Source organism: Pan paniscus, chromosome 1, assembly GCF_029289425.2.
Source record: "Pan paniscus chromosome 1, NHGRI_mPanPan1-v2.0_pri, whole genome shotgun sequence".
Taxonomy (NCBI): Eukaryota; Metazoa; Chordata; class Mammalia; order Primates; family Hominidae; genus Pan; species Pan paniscus.
This window is the reverse complement of record NC_073249.2, coordinates 73,173,438-73,190,431: the sequence shown is the minus strand read 5'-3', so window position 1 is coordinate 73,190,431 and position 16,994 is coordinate 73,173,438. Positions and strand designations below refer to the sequence as shown.

The following is a 16,994-nucleotide window of genomic DNA, read 5'->3' as shown; positions in this document are numbered from 1 at the left end:
ACATGTGCCTGGCGCATCAAAGAAGGTGTACAGAATGGAATAGACCTTGCACCTTGTCCATGCACCAAGTCCTCTCTTCTAAAACTTATTTTCCTTCTTTGTTGAGCAGTTAAGGAGCCAAGTCTTTTGACTTTTGGCTGAAAAGAGAAAGTAAATAAGATGTCTGTTTCAAGGCAGTAGGTATGGAGTGTGTGTGTGTGTGTGTGTGTGTGTGTGTGTGTATGTACGTGTGTGTGTTAACGCTGTGACCTCTGGGACGCTGGCCCTGATACTCAGACCCGTAATGTCATCTTGATCTTTCTGCCTTTTACCCTCTTGGCTACTTGGACTTCTGTTGCTTCTTTCATCTCCACCTACCCCTGCATAATTTAATCTCATGTTTCATGGATTCCTTCTTCTACTGGAGTTATGTGTCCTGAATCCAACCATTCAGCCACACCTACTATATTTCTCTCTCTCTCTCTCTCTCCCTCTCTCTCTCCTTTGAGACCCTGAAAAGCTTTAAGGAAGACTCTCGCCTCAACTCTGCTTATTCACCTTCTCAATATAGTAATCCAGAGTGTTACAAACCTTGTTTTGACCTCACGATTTCTCACCTTCTCTTCCTACCATTTCATTCTGTTCATACACACTCTCAAGTGTCAGGATTACCTCTTCCAAATCTCCCCTTTCTCCTTTCCCATTCACTTCCCCAAAAGTTGGGATGAACCCCAGGACCATCACTCTTCACATGTCTTGAGCATGTGTTAGGTGTCAGGAGTGAACCAAGCACTTCACATTTATTTTATTTAATCTTCACAACCACCAGTGTGGTCAGTGCTGTACTTTCTCCATGTATAGAAGTGGAAATGAAGATGTGGGGAGGTGAAGGCATTCATCCAAGGTCACATTGATAGTAGATGACAATGCCAGGCTCTAGAACCACATCAGAATCATGCCAAGGTCTGTGCCTTGATCCACTCTTCCAATTCAGATTTCTTCCTGAAGTCAAACCAAGTCAGATTTTCCTCTGAACAAGGTCTCATGATTGCTTTTAGAGAGGAGGGGGAGAAATGGAACGTATAACCTTTCTCCGTTTCTTTTTTGTTTCTCTCAGTTTTCTTCAGTCTCTTTCTTCATTCCTTTCCCCATCTCCACCCATGGTGGCCCAAGTTTCCTCAGCAGAATTCACACTCAGGCAATCTCCTTTAAAAGTTTCTTTGCCTCATCACTAGACAATATCCCACAAATTCAAGCTACCTATAAACCCTACTGCCACCTCTTCATTCATGGGTCTTTAAAAGGCAGACTTATAAAAGAAGCCAGCTGAGATCCTGGTTCTGACAGTCTTATAGCCTGTTTTTGCTTGGCCTCACAGATTTAGAAAGTTTTGGTTAAAATTATGGCTGTTGTCATAACCTTTAAGGATTATCCCTCAGATTCGTGATGAGGCTTCAGTCATGTCTGAGCCCTTTTCCTTTCACCTACATGCTAATTCCATGGCTGGTTCTAAGGCTCACATACTGATGAGTGAAACGGAGATTCAAGTTTAATAGGTGCTAAGTAAAGTCTTTTATTTCCCTTCTGGATAATCCCCTCACCAAACCCTTTCATCCAGTTCAAATGCCCGGGTGCTGGTGCAGCTAGGCAGACGAGAATCATTCTGACAGCAGGGCTTAAAGGACTCAGGAGTCGCTCCAATTTCCTCATCTGGCTGCCAGGATTTGTATGGAACGTAGGGTATGAGCTGGGACTGAATAAATTGTATGGGGTCCAGCCAGAGAGGGGAATGCCAGGGGCAGGTTGAAGGCACATGAAGTGAAGCACAGGCTCATGTCATGGTGACCTGATCCAGCGGGAGCCACAGATGCCACCCTCAGCAGAGGAAATCCCTTACACATGGCCTCTATTCCTGTTTAGTTCTACAAACATTTACTGTGGCTCCTATTTTGTTGTCCCGGCTCTGTTCTAGGCCCTAGGGACATACAGCTAAATAAGGGAAGGTCTACCCCATTAAGTGGCTCACAGTCTGGGGTGGAGGGAAGACCTCTAGAAAGAGAAAGGAATGTTCAAGGTGCTGGTTATGACTCCAGCTGAGTGTCATGTGATTTTTTTTTTCCTAACAAGCTATAGTATGCTTTGGGCATATGAGTAGGAGATTTGTGCACTAGGAAGTGGGTGCTGCTACCCCAATAAAACACTCTTCCTCCTGGGCCAGCAAAGATCCCTTTGGACACTTGATCTTCTGCCCTTTTCCCATGGGGAATCCACTTTGGTCCTGTTCCATTCTCAGGAGAACTCATGCTGGATGGAAAGTCACAGAACATTTTGCTGTGGCCATGCATTGCTTTCAGGTCTAGCCTTGGCTGAGCCTGATGCTGAAAGGAGAAGTGAGGATCAGTTAGCCATTTGCTATTCAAATAGTATTTGTTTTCATTGTCTCTTGGAAAGCTGTGGGTACTGTTCCAACCTTTGTATCCCCTTTCTGATCTTAGTCTGCTGGGAAGGACTCCAGCTTCTTTATTAGCAAGAAGAAGAAAGGGAGGGACCATTTGCTTCTCTCTAGGAATTTCTTATCCTCAATGGTCAAAATTTATCATGGTTTCATACTGAGCCTTGTTTTTTCAGATCTCTGGGAATACACAAATAATAAGACACAAGTACAATCCTCAATTGCTGTACAGGGTCATTGGATAGAAAGACATAACTGTAGGTAAACTGCAAGACATTGCAATAAATGGTATTTTGGAGGCTTGAATAAAGAGCTACTGGGGCTACCTACATACGCTGTTCCCTTTCTAGAAATGCCCTTCACTTGAAAACTCCTTGTCTTTGTTTAAGACCCTGCTCAAAAATCACTCTGTCTTTGAAATGCCCTTGTTTACTGCATGAAGAGTTGATTGCTTTATTCTTAGTGCCTAGCAGTGCTTCATTTGAAATTCTGAGATAGCACTGACAACAATGTCTTACAATTTATACACTCTGTGTCTTTCTCCCTAATGTATCTGTGAGGCAATCCAGAGCGGTGCTAGTATGTCATTATTGGTGTATCCCCAGAATCTACAGTGGTGGCTGGTATCTAGAAGGGCTCAACTTATGCTTCCTGGAAGATTAGGTAAAGCCACAGTGACTTAACTTTCTTTTCACTCAAGATCTAGTTCAAAGGGCAAGATGAGGCCAAAACGTTGAGTTGAGATGTCTCAGTACCATACACTAAACTCTGAGCCATGTGACCAGATAACCTAACCTTCTCAATTCAGCCAAGTAAAGTGAGAGCTCCAACACCCCCCAGCAGAGTGCATGTGTAGCATTTTATGGAAATCATCTCCCACCAGAGACAACTAGAGCCTCCCCACCATGGCTTCTGAGTTCTTACTGGCTTACCTCAAGAAGTTCTCAAAGCCTATGTTGATCCTGGCCTCTGTAACCAACATTTTCCAGTGATAATTTGAGGCACATTATGTGGCATTTGGGGCTAAGAACCAGAGTCAATGATTGGAGTTTCAAGATCTATAATCTTGGACACTGTTTTCTACTTATTTTTTCAGTAATGGGAGCTCAATGGAACTGAGTAAATGGCTGCTTGAGCAAGGATAAGCTTCCTGGATGATATTTAGAAAAGTGATCACTTGATAGAATGTGCTCTATACATCTGTGTGTATATAGGGGACACACAGTTCTAACCACTATTGAGGAGCATGTGCTTCAGCTTTATCTCCACAAACCATACAGAGATGCAGTTAGAGACTTCCACATGATTTCTCCACTTGTGGATCTTGACAGTGCATCAACAGCGAATACATTTGTCGTCAGGATTCAGCCAGAATACCAGAATAATCTGCACAGTATTTTGGCCTTAGTTTAGATGTGTGGTTCTCAATGGGGGAAGTACTGTCCCATAGGGACATTTTGGAAAGTAGTAAGGGTAGTTTTGATGTCACAATCATTGGAAATTACCACTGGCATCCTTGCTAAGGTCAAAATAATTGGAAATCACCCCTAGCATCCTTGGGCAGGCACCAGGGATCATAGATATTCCTCTAGTGCATAGATAGTGCCACTGAATAAATTTTCCTGCATCCTGCTTGACTCTTGAATGCCATGCCAAACATCCATGTAGATGAAAAATGCATTTATAATGATCCACATCGAGAAGCTCATTCCATTTTTGATATAAACACTTTAACGAAAAGTATTTTTTGTACTCTTTAAATATACATTCCCAAGAAGGCAGCTACCATGTTATTGAAGGAAGCTTGCCTTTTGATTTGTTCACTAATTTCACCAAGAGTTGTTCTCCATTTTGGGAAGTCACACCATTGTTGCAATGCTGCCCACAGTATCTGAGTCACTCAGACCACACACCAGAATCAGCCTCGTTTGGAGCTGTTGTAGTCATGCTGACTCTACAAATACATACTGATACACTTTGTTAGCACTTAATTCAAAATGTCAACATAAAGAAAAATACCTATCACGTTTGTTGAATAGTTTCTTATTTTCCTGAAGTCTGAACATGTTCACAGGAAGTAGGTTCAAGCATTTGATTACTTTGTCTTTTAATCTAGTTGTGTCAGAAGTATTTACACATGAACATTTTTATTATTTCATTGTAAATTATTTCCTCTTATAGATAGAGCATTCACTTTTTTTGAATTTATATAAGGTAGGTCATACTATGTTTGGATTTTCAAAACCAAATATTTGCCATAAAAATGGGATTTCTGAGACTGACAAGATTGAGTGACAGTTTTAGAAAAACATAGGAGCAACTGGGACATAGGAAAGGATTAATTATTTGAGTATGGTGAGAAATGATATCAAAATGGACCCTTGGGAGTGACAGAAAGTTTAAAATAAAAAAAATGTAGGATTGAAGATTTGAAGCCGCTGACTTCTTTAGTAATGCTAATGTTTATCAAATGCTTCCTCTGTGCTGGATCCATTGCTGAGAAATGTTCTTTGTTACAGGCTGTCAGACAGCCTGTGCTGTCTGATGCCACACAGGCAATAGGGGCAGAGCCCAGACTAGAACAATGTTTGCCAGTCTACCAAGCCTGCCCCCTCAACGATACCCCATTGGCCAGTTTAGTCTGTGGAAGACAAGCTTGAACTTCCCCCTGGCCCCTACTGGACAGGATCTCTGTTGAATGGGTAGGAGGACATCTGACAAGCTTACGGGCTCAGACTGCCTTGGTTTGATTTCCTGCTCCTGCTATGGCTGAGATCTGTGGAACGGTTGGGCTGGAATGGGATTTAGGAAGGGTAAAATGTCCTGTTCAGTAGGTCTGCTCCTTTTCCTAACGACATCTAGGGGCATATCTGTTTTGAAATGATATTTACACATGAACCACGTTTCATCAGTAAAACAAATTGTTTAATAACAGACCAGCAACAGGAACTCCTTTCCAATATATTTAAAATCTTGTAGGCTCTACAAAAGTTTTCCAGTATGAGTTCTTTTAATTCCTTCAAAAAGACAGTTTTAACTTTGCATTGCCACAAATTCCTGGACTGTGGCTCCTTTCCTTGCAGTTTCAAAGTGTGGGAGGAATTCCACAACCACCTACAACATCTCTGTTACTCTATTTCAGATAGAGGGAAAATGAATTCTAAACATCAGTGTTGGCTTCTTCACGTTCTCTGTCGTCTTGGGGGTGGCACTATACAGAAGTGCAGTTATGACGAAGAGGCAGCTAGGCTTTGGGGAGTCCATGTGTGGCCACCTATTCTTCCATATGTGTGTCAACGGAAAGTGCTGCTGTCCTGTCCATGCTGTCCCCAGCCCTGGAACCAGCCCACTCTCACCTCCATTGCTTTGTACACAAGTAGTAGACTCTGTTTAAGGAAATCCTTCCAGAGCCCCCACCTGGAGTTTTCCCTCAATCCCCTTGTTCTCCTTTCTCTGCCTTCTCAATATTGAGCCCCACATTCCAGCTTCATCTCTGCACCTGGCCTCTTCTGTTTGGTCACTTTCTGGAGCCTCAGACTCCCCTTCTAACTTTGTGGTTGATGTCTTCCTGTGGAGGTTTAGCTCAGCTTCTTATTCAATTTTGACTTCTTTGAGGAACTACCCCAAGACTTTCAGAACCTCACTGACTAGGTCAGAACACCCCCACCTTCCTCTCCTTCATCTCCAATGCCACACCTGGGGATGGTGGAAGGCCTGAGAGTGTTCTTGTGGCACAAATTGTCTGTCAGGGATTCTATGCCTCTCCCATGGTGTAGAGTTGTAAGGACGCTGTTGCCAGCAAGGGGTTGTATTTTCAGCCCATTAGGTTTGAGGTGAAGACAGTAACTATTTCTTTCCAATGATGTGTGATCTGTGTCACTTCCAAGATGGAGTGGTTAAGAAGTGGGCCATCTCTCTTTCCCTACTTACTAGCTGAAGGCAGTGGACTTCAAGGCTGTAAGGGAGGGTAGAAGCCAAATGGCAGGGGTCTGAGTCACTGAATCACCACTCATCAGCAGCAACTCTTGTACTGGGTCTCAGTGAGCAAGAAATAGACTCTATCATTTAAGTTCCTTAGGTTTGGGATTTAGTGTTAGATCAGAGGGCATTTCCCTAGTGTGTCCCCAGTTTCCTCACCTCTAGATGCTGGACTTTCATGGGGATATCCAGAGCCTAGGGAAGACCTCAATCTTGATGTCAGGCTTGTAGAAACACTGTGTAACTGAGACCTGCTGATTTACCTCAATCCGGTTGTTTGCAGTCTGTAATAGTCTTGGACAAGTGTCTTAAGTAGTTCAAGTGTCAACGCTTGCATACATAAAAATGACAATATTAATAATATCTAGCTCTGATGACAGGATGCATGGCTAGTGCTTAGTACAGAAATGTAGGAGTTGTTCCATAAATGCCAGTTGTTATATTAACACTTGATTTGGAAACACTGATGGCCTATCTTAGAGTCAGCTCTGATCTAGAATTCCAGGTGTTAGCTCAGGTTCTAAATACTGAGTGGTACTCTGTGTCATTCCTCAAATACTTTCGAATAGGAAATCCCTATTGTTTTTCTTTATATTCATATGCAATACCTCTGGCCACCAATTGAGTGGGGTTTTCTTTCACACCAAGCAATTCTTCAATTCTCTGTGGATGACAACTGGATGTCCTACAATTCAATTCAATTCCCGCACTATCTACCTGGGCTTAGTGCAGATCCCACAAGTTAAGGGCTCAGTCCCACAAGATTGCTCTCCCCCAACTTTCAGACACCAGTTGCAAATGAGAGGTTACCCACAACTTCTCTTCAACCTGGCTACAAATCTGAGGTTCCCATAAACCTCCCTCTTTAGGTTCAATCATTTGCTTAGAAAAGATCACATAATTCAGGAAAGCAGATTATTACTAGATTCCTGGCTTACTGAAAAAGTATACAACTCAGAAACAACCAGATGAAAGAAATGCATATGGCAAGGTATGGGGAAGGGGCACGGAGCTCCCATGTCCTCTCCAGCCAGCCAACTGCCCAGCATCTCCATGTGTTCAACAGCCTGGAAGCTAATTTAACCTCTTCCTTTTGGGTTTTTATCTAGCCGTGATTGATTAAATCATTAGCCGTTGGTGATTAAACTTAATCTCCATCCCTTCTCCCCTTCTTGGAAGTCAAAGAGGTGAGGCTGAAAATTCCAGCCCTCTAACCATATGGCTGGTTTCCCTTATAATCAGTCCCCAGTCTTAGGGCTTTCCAAAAGTCACCTCCTTAACATAAGCTCAGGTGTGATTGAAGGAGCTTGTTATGAATAACAAAAAATGCTCCTTTCACCTTTGTCTCCCCTATCACTTAGGAAATCTTGAGGGTTTTAGGAGCTGTGTGCCAGTACCTGGGACAAAGACCAAATATAGTCACCTTCTCTCTGTATAACTGTTCCTCATCCATGGATTCAACCAACCTCAGAAAAAATAAATAAATAAATAAATAAATAAATAAATAAATAAATAAATAATACACCTGAACTGAAACTGTGCATGATTTTTTTCTTGCCATTATACCATAATCAGTATAGTATAACAACTACTTAACAGAGAACCTACATTGATTTAGGTATTGTAAGTAATCTGGAGATGATTTAAAGTATCTGGGAGGATGTGTGTAGGTTATATGCCAATACTACATCATTTTATATAAGGGACTTGAGCATCCTCAAATTTTGGTGTCCTCAGTGGGTTCCTGGAACCCATTCCTTATGGAAACTGAGGGATGACCATGCATACTTCTTATGATAAACCACAATGTCATAGCCTTCTTTTAGCTAGGATGAAAAGGTGGGCAGTGAACTAGAGTTTCTCTTACTCTTTTTCAGTCGTAATTATTTTCTTCCTGCTTGCCTTCTGGTGTCAAATTATTGAGTCTCAGTTGGTGCTCAGCCCAATGCCCAGTTCTTAATGCACACATGGGTCTCCCTCATGGAAATGTAATTTCTTTGGATTCTTTTGAGGCACACTTACCAAACTGAGGAAGGTGGCAGTGTGCAAGAGGAAGGCAGAAACAGAGCATTAATATGGCATTTGTTCCTGGAATATCAATTTAACTCAAGGTTAATTAATGTCAAAATAAGTATGGACAGGTTGTATTGTAGAGTAACATGCACACTTTATTTATTTGTTTACTTTAAATGATAAAACATGAGATTTGCTCTCCTTTGTCTAGGGCTGCTTCCTGGACAGTTGGAGAAACACTGCTCTAAAACCTGTAATGCCCCTTGCTGAAGCAGAGTGATTTTTGCTACCCATTTTGATGCTATAATTTAGATATCCATCTCACCTCACTGCACTCTCTTTACCTGGGACATTTTGGTGGTGTTACTTCATTTTCTCTTCTCCTCTGGAGTGGATAGTTGAGTAATTGAAAACAATTTGGGTGGGGAATATGATAGGGCAATCAGTCCTGAATAAGAGAGTAATTCTAGAATATTTGAGAAAAAATGCTCACATTTTTCTATTAGTCAAAAAAAAAGTCAAAAACTTTACCCAACTCCTAATGAATATTAACAATAGGAATAGTCAATATAATCAGTCTGATAAGGAATAAAATAAAATTGCACATTTATATGTGAATTTACACATGAAACATTTGTCCTGGGAAAATTGGACTCAGTAGCAATAATTATTGCAAAAGAGAATGCACGACGGTTGAAGCTGTAATTGATAAGTCTCATGTGAACAAAAGCTAAGAATTGGTTTGGATGAAAATTGATTTTAGTGAAATAAACATACAAATAGAAAATAATGAAAATACTTAACCACATCGATAGGAATTGATCAAAGAAGTAACATGACTTAATAAATTTCCCTCTTGAAATATAATTACTTTTGGAAAAATGCTGATTTTGTGATTGCTTTTTATTGCTAAATCAATAAATTTCAAATTTTAGTATTTATTTTTGTAATGTGAGGTAAAATTGTTTCCAAGGACCAACAATGGTGTCATTGAAATGATTTAATGGGTCAAAATGATGAGATCAAAATGAATCAAAACAGTGGGCCAAAGTATTCTGAACCTTTGGCTTGCATGTGGAAGTTTTCTGGTAAAAGTTAATTAATAACCACAATCCTCATGCGTGTCTCTATGCCACCCACTATACAATGAAGTTGCCATGTAATATTTCATGAATCCTTTGGATAATCTGTGTGATAGATGTTAGCACCTCTCTTTTGCAGATATGGAAACTTTATGTCAGCCTGTTCGTATAGCTCATCTGAAAAGACTCAGCTTTTCATGGGTCTGTCTCCTAAGCCTTCAATACATTTTACCCCACTGCCACCCACCTACCAACCATTCTGAGATAGATTGAAACCCTAGGGCATCATTTCATTCATTGCCTCAATTCAGTTAAGTAAGTTGTGGTTGATTACACTACTGTTCCCAATAATTTGCTCCTATCCCTGTGGGAAGATTATATAATCATGTCTACTGCTATGAGACTTCTTGTAGACTCTCCTTGTGTGAGGAGTTTCCTGCCCTGCCTCAATGACATCTGCCTTGGTTGTCATGACTTACTTTGGCCAATAGAAAACAGGTAGCAATGACCTGTGCCAAACCCATGCAAAAACTTTAAGAGCAACTGCATGGTTTGTCATTGCTCATTTTCCCTCTACACAGGGTCTCTCAACCTCACTATTAACATTTTGGACCAGATAATTATTTGTTGCTGGTGGAGATGGGGTCTGTCTTACGCATTGGAAGATGTTAAGCAGCATCCCTAGCCTGTACCCACTAGATGACAGCAGTATCCATCTCTCAGTTGTGACTACCAAAAATGCCTGGAGACATTGATAAAATATCCCCTGGGAGGTGATATCATTTCTGGTTAAGAACCACTACTCTACCACAACAATGGTATGTCCCATAGAAGCTATTCCTTTATCCTCCATTCCAGGATTTTTAAAAAAATGTGGGGTGCCGACCCACAGCTACATGTAACGTGTACGAAAAATCAACCTTTTCTCTTGTCTTTGTGATTTTGGCGTTGGTTGTTAGCACAACATAACCTAGTGAAAGCTGACTAATACAGAAATGTAGAGGAAAGTGCAGGATACATTAGAGATGGTCATATCTTTTTAATTTTTTAATTAGATGAAAATGAAATATTTTAATAGATAATTGTTAAGACTATCAGCTTATAGCTGTTATTAGTATAAAAAGTCAGTATCAGTTAAATAGAAAACATAACATGTATTTATCTTGTATGATTCTTCCTAAATGGAGTTAATGAGTTGGGGAAATGACTGGTTTTCCATTTATATTTAGTTGGCTATTTGTCTCTTAGATTTTAATGGGGGCATGTTGGATCTGGGGGAGCAAGGGTAGTGGGAACAAGAGCTCTTGGGGAATCTCTGGAAGATACTCTAGCAGTGGCAGAAGTGGGACTTTCCCTGACTGCTCCTGTTGGCTGGGCTACATTTCTTGGAGACATTGGACCCTCACTCAATAGAGACTTTAGGAAAAGTCCCAAGAAAGATCTTTCCATTACTCCAGAGGAATCACTGAGTCGTACTTACCAGGAAAAGTCTGGTTTTGTCATGCTGGGAGTCAAATCATGGCGTGTATTTACACCCTTCATGAAAAGGCAGTGCAGTATGGTGACCATGAGTGAGAGCTCTGGAAACGCGCAGTTCTTTTCCAGGCGAATGAACTCAGTCGCTTGACTCTGTGCTTTGGTGTTTCCGTCTAAAAATGGGGATCATAGAGGAGCTATATCACAGGTTTATTGTTGAATTAAATGAGATAATAGATTTACATTGATGCTACACTGGGCATGTGGTATGCGCTCAATAAATGCTAGCTACTACTGTTACTAGTTGTAAATGGGGATGAAAATGGGCTACATTTCTTGGAGGCATTGGGCCCTCACTCAAGACATGAAAAGTCTGGTTTTTTCTTGCTGGGAGTCAAATCATTTGAAAATGGGGATGATAGAGGCACCCACCTCACAGGACTGTTGTGAGGATTGAGTCAATTAGTATATATGAAGTGGCCAGAACAGTGTGTAAGTAAAAATTTTTATTATTGCTAATACTATTACCATCTCAGGGAAATCACCACATTTTAAAATTCTAACGCAATACCAAATTTAAAAAGCTGCTCTCATGTAAGTGTTTTCATACTAATGCCATGTGTTCTATATTTGAGTTGTAAAATATGTGATAATGCTACAGATGCATAGGACATCTTTTTCCATATAATAGCAAAGCTCTAAAACTCTTCACACAGTACCCCTGTTTCTGCATATCAGTGTTTTTAATAAAGTCACATTTGAATATATGGCTTTCTTTCAGGACCAAAATAAATGTCATAGGTGCCCACTGCTAATGTAAACTTGAGTCTCTGGTATATTTATAGGAAATGAGCACTGGCTGTCTTTTATAAATGAGAAGATAGAATCTTAGAAAAGTGTTGGGCTGAAAAATAAGAGAATCTCAAGTGTGACCTGGAAGGGAACTTAGAGGTCTTCTATTCCAATCTTCTCATTTTACAGATAGCTCAGAGAAGTTCATTAACTTGCCCAATGTCAGGCAGCTGTTGAACGGCAGAACAGGGGCATAATTGTTTATTTGGTAATAGAGTATTTGATTTATTGAGGCCATCTGGGTTGATGGAGCTGGAACTTTAAGCCAGCTTAGTGCTCCATCCAGCCCGGCTCTAAGGGGTCCCCTCAGAGTCTAGGCGAGATGGCCAGTGGAGAGTTCAGGCACAGAGCAGCACCTAACCACCACCAAGCAATGTCACACAATCTTTTGGTCTTTGGGCACCTGAAGGATGTAGATAGAAGAATACTGTATGCAAAATTAAAAGACCCTAGACCTACCCCTGGCTCTATCTGCCCACCCCCACCACATTTACTGAGGCATAATCTACATATAGCAACCTTTTTTAGTACACAGTTCTTTGAGTTTTGACAAATGCATACAGTCATGCATCATCACCACAACCAAGATAGAGAATAGCTGTGTAAGCCCCAAATCTCTTTGTGCTTTTTCTATTCAACTATTTCCCCAGCCTTCAGCTCTTAGTAACCACTGATCCATTCTCTGTTCTCAAGGCTTTGCCTTTTTCAGAATGTCATAGAAATGGAATCGCACAGTTTGCAGCCCTTTAAGTCTGGCTTCTTTCACTTAGCATAATGCATTTGAAATTGTTTCTGGCTGTGTTCTTACTGTCTGCAGGTCTGTGGGTAAGTAGTTTAACCTGTTTCAGCCTCAGTGTCCTCATCTGTAAGATGGGCATTAACACTTCCTTTGCATTCACGTTGTTGTGGTTAGAAAGAAAGAATGCATACAAATGTGGATTAAGTAAGAGGAAATGCAAGTGTACAAATGTACTCATTATTTTTGTTATGAAGTTGCCTTTTGAAGAGATTCCAGGTACAAAGGCAATCCTAATTGAAGTATAAACCCTGCAGAGCCTTTGTTTGTCTGATGAGCGGGGAAGAACCCAGCATCACTGTTAAACTCTCCCCCAGCCAAAGGGCTCCACGAGCTAGTTCCAAGCCTCAAAATCTTACAGAAAACACTTACCCAATAGGGACTGTCACCAGGGAATGTAGATCTCTGGCATATTGCTTTCACCATACTGCTCCCCCGAGGTGTTGGGAAACTTAACCTGTCTATGACATACTTTGATCTATTTGGATGGAAAGTAGCTTTTAAAACATGACCATTAACACTGCTAATAATTTATAATGGTAATTGTATTCTGGAAAAAAAATGAATATCTGACATACGGAGCACCAAACAGTTCCACAAGAAGATAGGGCTTGTCTTGGCTCAAAACGCACAGGGAGGAGGGTGAAATCCAGATTTGCATTTCCTTCTGAGTGTTATGTGATTCTGAGTTATAGAACACATATGACCAACATATATGACCTGGGCATTTTTGCCAGGATGTGGAACCTGGGAGGCCAGTGTTCGATACTGCCTTCCCATCCAATTGACAAATGGCTGGCAAACCAGCCAGATAGGTGAAGACAGTGTGTAGCCAGAGAAGGCAAACAAGCTGGGCAGGGATTTAGGAGACCTGATGCTATGTCTGGCCCTGCGATTAATTGTGTGACTTAGTGCTTGTTCCCTTACCTGCGAAAAAAGGGGGCCGTAGTAGATTACCCTGAAGGAATCACAAGTTACCCCCGAAAGATAGAGCCCGACTCCCATCTCTGAGCACCAGAGCCAGGGGAGCAGAAAGCAGCAACCCTGAGCCTTGGAGTGAAATCTTTCAGAGAAGCTCCCTGTTTCCAGCACTAGCTGAATAAGATTCCAATAAACATATTGCTGAAATGTTTGTTTCCGGGTGTCATTTTAGACTGCAAGTAGCTAAAACAGATCTGGCTTCTATATATAGATTCCGCATTTGGTTGTGTTCTAGGAGGCTTTTATTACTACGCTCCCTGGCTGGCTCCCAGCTGAGCTTTTCCTTCAAGGGATCAGATTTTGGAACCAGAAAGTCAAAGAGGATCAGTGACCATATTAAGGGGCATCTCTCTTTCTCTCTGTCTTGCTCTCGCTCTCTCTCTCGTTCTCTCTCTGCTAATGCTGTATACTGCAGGTGGATGACAGCGTGGACTGGCTCCTCTCTTTGTGCAAAGACTCTTAATAATAATGATGACAAAGCTAATGAAAACTGACCAGCCCCACTATGGGAGTAAATATAAGCAAAACACTCCTGACGTCCTGGGCTTAAAGGAAACATCATATAATTTGGGTTGAAATGAAGTGCAGATGATCACAAACAGCCCAATCTTTAGATAAGAGGACCCAGGAACCTCTGTGGATAGAAATAAAGGAAGGGGCTGTGAAGAATGGGTTTCTTTGGGGGAGTGGGTGTCTGAATTTTACTCATGAATTCTCCAGGGGAAGATAGGCTGGAAATGAAAGGTGAAAGAAAGAAGGTGGAGGTGGAAGTTGGAGGCAGAGATGCAGGGAGGGAAAGCGGAGGGAAGAGGAGTTCCCTTAAAGAGACAATGTTGAAGCCTTGCAATCGGATTTTGTAAAACGTGTCCAGTCACTAAGAGACAGTCCCCCTACTGTGTGTCCTTTGTTTTCTGTACGTAAAACCTAACCTCGACCCCATGTTATAGTGTCTCCTCCCTTCACCTGCCTCTGAGATTTCTTTATGTTTAATCATCATGGATCTAACTGCCTTCCTGGTCTCCATATTTTTGTGCCTCACCATCTCTTTCTAGTTTTTCTTCCTGTTTCATTCTTCCCTCTTCTCTTCTCTACTTCTCTTTTCCAGTTCTTTCTCCTCCCAGAATCTTCTCTTTTTCCTAGTCCTCCTACCCTCCCCCTTCCATTTTACCCTTTCCTCCTCCATCTCTCCCCTCCCCCTCGCCTTGCTCCCTTCCCCTTTCCCTCTTTCCCCACGCCTCCTTCTTTCTTCTCTTTTCTTCCCCCCTTACCCCTGCCTGTCCTTCTCCCCTTCTTTTCTCTCTCCCCTTTCCCATCTCCTCATCCCCTCTCCTCTCTCTCCTCGCTTTCCTCTTTTCCCTTTCCCTCCCTTTCCCTCTCCGTCCTGGTCCTTGTTTATCTGTAAGCTCCAATTTCTTGCCTTATAGATTTACCTGCAGAACAAGACACCGCTCCTCTTGCAAAAAACTGTTTAAGAAATCCATATCCTCTCCCTTCATTCCTTGGGCATTTCAGAAATGATATTCCTCCCCCAACTACCCCCGTCAAAATAAAATGAATCCAGCCAGCTCCTGCTGTGTGTCCTTAAATCCATTCCCTCTAGCTTCGCTGGTTTGAAAGCCTGTACCCTAGAAGGGGCCTCCTGCATTTGCTGGCAACCCTGCTCAGTCTGATCGCCACAGATAGTGCTTTGGAGTGAAAAAAAGGGGGAAAAACCCTCTCCTTGGAGATTTCAAAACAGATTCGACCAGCTTTCAAGTCTGTGCACTTGCGGAGTGGCAGGGTTTGGGGAAGAGGGGTAGGGGACTTGGGGTGTGGGTGTTTGTCATAAACAAATAGCAACAGAATTTATGTCTATATAAATTTGGGTTTCCCTTGGCATGTCTAGTGTCTTTCTCCCTGGCATCGAGGGTGGGTGCTGTGCAAGCCTGACTTCCCTCACACTTTGGCTCGGGGGTGTGTATGTGTGATGGAATTGAGGAGGGGGTTGCTGTGTTTTTGATCTGATTCACTTGACAGATTATTTGAATCCAGCCCACCTTTCCGCACATGTCAAACAGATGGGATCATTGTTAAAAGCCTTGAGAGAGCCGAGGCTGAGCGGTGGGTAAGGCAGGGAGGGGGAAGAGAGGAGGGGGGCTGAGGGAGGGAGGGGGCACCTTCTAGTAGCTTTGTGTTTTTCACACATTGGAACTGACAGGAATCCTTCTTCTCCGTGGGGGGGTGTGTTGCGGGTATGGGGCTGATGAGGGGTGGGATGGAAAGGAGAGGGAGGTGGGGTGTTGGTGGGCAGGGTTATGATGTCACAGCAAAAGTTACAACAGGAGGAAAACACAGAAATGGTTCAACATTTTTTTTTTAACTTGGGACTGCCAAGAGCTGAAGGAGAGTGGTGAGCAAAGGAATGAAGGGAGAGAGAGAGAAACTAAACTGGAAGCTTGAGTTTTGTGTAGCTTCTTGAAACCTTATGAATGGATTACTAGAAGCTGAGAGCCAGGAGAGACCTATAGGGGATGCAAGATCCCTACACATTAAAAGGGGGAGAAAAGCAGGCGGAATTCTTCTTCCTGGCTGTGTTATCCCTCCTTCCTGAAATGAATGGTAGGAAACCTTTTTCTGAGGGTTATGGGGTAGCATGCGGGAGGGGGAAGTTTACTTCTTTTCTTACCTGAGTATCTTCCCTTTACTTGAACTAAACCTCCTCTCTTCCTTCCCTCCTTTCTTTTCTGCTTTCTCTCTCTCTCTTTCTCTCTCTCTCCCTCCCCTCTGCTTTCCTGGTTTTCTCTATATCCCCCTCCCTAGAGCCCTAATCTTTATTCTTGAGCTGCTTCAGAAAGAGAGGGAGAGAGAGAGAGAAAACTGAGTCAAAAGTGAAGGGAAGGAAAAAGGGCAGTCTAGGATTGAGGGGTATCTGCTTAGTAACATCCATGTGCCTGAGTTGATATCTTCTTGGGGGACTTGCATCGAGGCTCCAGTGGATGCTACATAAGGAAACAGGACATGCTGGGGATGAGGTGTTTAAGATACAGCATTTACAATGCAAACAAGTCAGTTCTTAGCTGGGGTAGAGGAGTTTAGAAGATGATGATGAGACTCAAGGCAGAAGAGGCAGTGCGATCTTACTCCAGAGTATGTGGACTGAATGTTTTAGATGTGGGCAACACAAGCAGTGACTTTAAAAGTGTAAGTGATTTTTCTTATTATGTGAATGAAGGACCCAATGTGTTTCTCTACTGTTTTGTACCACCTGTGGTCAGATATCCTTACTTGTGTTAAGAATTCAGAACCATGCCGTGTGTTTGTCCATGTATACATATGTGTATTTGTGTACATGCACATGCACTTAGGGTGTGGGGGCCCTTTGGGAAAGCCTTTATCTAGGCATCTA

At 42.2% G+C, this 16,994-nt stretch overlaps 1 protein-coding gene across 1 annotated transcript in view; it reads left to right on the top strand.

The window, feature by feature from the left end:
- The window catches only part of PAPPA2 (pappalysin 2), a 642,477-nt gene that overhangs the window by 325,363 nt on the left and 300,120 nt on the right, over positions 1–16,994 (top strand). The gene's annotated exons all lie outside the window — the stretch shown is intronic.